At 44.0% G+C, this 4,124-nt stretch overlaps 1 long non-coding RNA gene across 1 annotated transcript; it reads left to right on the top strand.

The window, feature by feature from the left end:
• Positions 1–3,635: 3,635 nt before the first annotated feature.
• LOC134226329 (uncharacterized) lies at positions 3,636–4,124 on the top strand. Its single transcript, XR_009983452.1, has 3 exons — positions 3,636–3,783; positions 3,840–3,911; positions 4,008–4,124. It is a non-coding gene; the product is annotated as an uncharacterized LOC134226329 (long non-coding RNA).

Raw genomic sequence — 4,124 nt, 5'->3', positions numbered from 1 at the left:
GGGTTATTGCTTGTTAAAAAGATCATTTTAAAGCGTTCCCGTTGAAATCACTTTTGAAATGTGATTTAACATGTATGTGAAAACTATAATCCGCAAAACCGCGTTGGGGAAGGGAATCTTCGGTAGATCGAAAAAAGTATACGTAGCTTGGAAATTCAAGTTCTCAATATATTCGAAAGTAACGTATCGCAATAGGACCGGTCCTTTGCTCTTCTGTTTCAGTACTGACTCTTTAATATAAATTCTAGTAACATTTGTGGAAAGAGAATAACTACTGTGCTCAAGAGAATAAATAGCTCACGCAGAAGGCAATACACTGGTCCTAGGGTTGTTCAATTTCTCGGTTCAACAATCGGCCCACCTGACCACCATCCGGCTCGGATTTGTCAGCAAACTCGTCATCGGTGTCGAAATCGTCCTCTTCTTCAGATGGCACAAATCGCTTCAAGAACTCCGCACACGTTGAAGTGCGGTTAGGGCCCTCATGTACACCAACTTTCTCGACATCGTAACGCTCGTTCCTCTTCTTCTTGATCACTCTATACGGTCCAAAAAACTTAGGTGCGATCTTCAGATGGGTACCGAACTGGGTTCGGCTGATGGCAACGAGATCTCCAACTTCGTAGTCGATGGCATTCTTACGGGTACGGTCAAAATTCTTCTTCATACTTCGTTGGACTCGCTCAATATTGTTTCTGGCGTCGATGCGGCTTTTATCCCTAGAATCTTCGAATAGTCTTACCCACTCTTGTTCGACAGTTTCGGCAAGTTTAAGATCTTCTGGTGAACGCATTTTCACGCCAAACAGCAATTCAAACAGGGGGGGGTCCCGTAGCGTAGTTGGCTACACGTTCGCCTTACAAGCGAATGGTCATGGGTTCGATTCCCAGCCCCTCCACCAAACCCTCGTCAGTCGCCGGATCCGCAGCCCATACGGTGGCGTTCTGGGGTGCACGCCTTACCGTCACGGCTGCCTGATGACGACTGACAACTTGTTCTTCTCGGAGGCATTCCTCCAACGTTACCCGGATAGATGGCAACCGAACAATGCAACGATCAATTGGATAGACGACATGGACAAACGGACACAATGGACCCACGATGAGATGGACAAGCAACGACAACAATAATTATAATGGAAAATCTAAAAAAAGATTCTGTGTGGCAGCAGAATGCCACAGTAGATCTCGGCGCAGTAGCGGTTAATTAACACAGAGTGCCTACCAAATAAAGAATAAAAAAAAAAAAGCAATTCAAACGGTGTACGCCCAATGCTGCGTTGCAAAGTATTGTTCAAAAATCGTTGCAAATCACTGATGTAACGGTACCAATGATCTGGATTATTTATAGATAGTTTCGCTATTGCTGGTACTACTATCCCATGGATTCGTTCTACCTGTCCATTTCGCCTTGGTACACCTGTTGTGATTAGTAGATGCTCAATTCAGCCATCAGCGCAGTATTTTTCAAAAGTCGTCGAAGTGAAAGCTGTGCCGCGATCGGAAATAATGCGTCTGGGATTACCAAAAATACACTTCTGTATCTCTAGCTTCTTCAGTACTTCGTCGGTTGTTGTGGTTTTTACGGGATACAACCAAACAAACTTGCTGAATGCGTCAACAACAGAGAGTATGTATCGATATTGTTTCCCAGTAGTAGTTAGTGGTGCAAAAATCCTTCCTTTTCCCCCATTTTCCGAGAAGCCAGGATACATGGAATGCAGTTTGAAACATATTTCTCCAACTTCGTCGCCAATCCATCAATCCATTATTCCCGCCTTATCAGCTCGGTCATTTTTTTCACCCCGAAATGCCCTTGGTCGTGCACACTCCTAATTACGGTGCTGTGCATTGCACTAGGAATCACCAGCAGCTTGCCTCCTTGGAAGTTCTTATACAAGATTCCATGGTCCATGAAAAAATCTCCATAGTTGCCCACGTCAAGCGCCCGCACTATTGCCCCAAGTTTTTCGTCCTTACGTTGTCTCGCTTTGATCGTTTCTATTACGTTCGACTCCAGTAGTAGCACCGTAGGGTTGCGGCTGAGTGCATCAACGTGCTTCATTTTAATCCCAGGTCGATGCTCCATAGTGTATTCAAACTCCTCCAAAAGTAACGCCCATCCCGCAATTCTTGGTGCAATTTCTTTCTTCTCCATGGTCATTTTGAAAGCGGCACAGTCAGTAACTATTTTGAAGGGGATTCCCAGTAAATATACCCTGATTTTTTTCAAGGCAGACACGATAGCGAGCACCTCCAGTTCATAGCTGGTGTAGTTTGCCTCTGCTGTAGATGTTTTCTTGCTATAGTAGTATACTGGATGAAAAACACTCTCGCCTGGGAACTTCTGCAACAAGATCGCACCGAAACCAACCCTACTGGCGTCAGTATGTAGCTCGGTCAACGCACTCGGTTGGTACAAACTTAAGGTAGGCCTTGAATAAATAGGCCTTCTTCAATAAATCCGTTAAGGGTTTGGCGATGATTGAGTACCCTTCGATGAACTTCCGGAAATATCCGGTTAGCCCAAGAAACTGCTGAACTTCTCGAAAGTTTTGGGGTTCCGGAAACTTGACCACAGCCTCGGTTTTCTCTAGAATTGGTCGAATTTCTCCGCTGCAAATATCATAACCGAGGTATTCAATTCTTCTTTGAAGAAACTGGCACTTTTTCCACTTGATACGTAATCCGTTTTTCTCAGCAACGTCCAACACCATCTTCAATCGATGTAAAGCTTCTTCCTCGTTCTCGGCCGGTATTAGCAGATCGTCGATGTAAACCACGACTATTTTGTCACGAATCAGCTCACTGAACACATCATTAATGAACCGTTGGAAAACGGTTGGTGATGTAGATAATCCGAAAGGAGCCTTCAGAAACTCGAATTGCCCACACGGAGTTACAAATGCGGTGTACTTCACACTGTCTTCGTGCACATGAACCTGGAAAAAACCATTCTCCAGATCCAAGGTAGTAAAGACTTTGGCAGAGTGTAGATCATCTAGAATGTCCTCGATCAAGGGAATAGGAAAGTGATCGCGAATTATCACCTTGTTCAATCGGCGGTAGTCAACACAAAGGCGCCTGGTTCCATCCTTTTTATGCACTAGTACTATTGGGCTACTGAATTCAGAGGTGCTAGGGCGTATAATGCCCTGTTCTAGCCAGTTCTTAACTTGGATCTGTGCAATGTCTTTCTCTAGTGGAGCTAATCTTTGTAACCGTTGGTCCAAATTTTGTGGCTTGGTGGCTCCTCCACAAGCATCCCCATGTCTTGTCACCCACGCCAGTAAGATCCTAACGCCCAGTCCGTCCCTAAGTATAACAGTAAGACAGCCTTACTGGTGGCGTTCGCAGCTGTCTAAAATGAAAAGATTCGGCACTAACGTTAAAAATAAATACAGCATTCGTTTCATTCATTCCCACCCTCACTGTACTTTCCGCGGTTTGAGTCGGGACAACAACCCGTAACGGTGTTGGCCGTGTGAATACTCTGCGCGGAAGTGATGCCAACTGTCACGAAGGACCGAGAGATATTTCGATTCTTCGTGAGAGTGAGAAATAAAGTAGCTAAAGAATAAGAAAAAAATCATAAAACCACCTCGTCGAGGTCTTTTGGTTCTTCTTTTGATACGGACTGCCAAGAAAGTCGTAGTGCGCGCCGTATCAGTGAAAAAGTAAAAAGTAATTTATTAAAACTATTATTTGCATGTGATTCATATAAAGTTAGGGGGTGTTCTTCTTCATTAGATAGTGAAAGTGCAGTTAAATTATCCTATCCACGGTTCGTAAGAAAAATGTTTGAAGTTATACAACTAAATTAACTATTTTGTGAAACAGCCTTATAGTTTTGCCATTCGGAAAAAAAACCCAAGCCACCTTCAATAGGTGAAATAGAAATAAGAAGAAAAGGTAATTTATTGTTCTATAAGCAAGGTATTGTGTGGTGAAAGTGGTATTGTATGCGCATAGAGAGACAAATCCGGTGTACTAACGGCTACGGAATAGGCCCGTGTCTGCTTCCGGGCCTTTTCTTTTCTTTTGTGGCTTCGGGACTGGCCCCGAAGTTATTTCTACTCCGCAGTGACATCGGTAAGCCTTTCTAAGGACCATAGAGAAGCTCGT

This window comes from Armigeres subalbatus, chromosome 3, assembly GCF_024139115.2.
Source record: "Armigeres subalbatus isolate Guangzhou_Male chromosome 3, GZ_Asu_2, whole genome shotgun sequence".
Lineage (NCBI taxonomy): Eukaryota > Metazoa > Arthropoda > Insecta > Diptera > Culicidae > Armigeres > Armigeres subalbatus.
The sequence above is the reverse complement of the archived record's forward strand: the minus strand, read 5'-3'. Positions and strand labels throughout refer to the sequence as shown.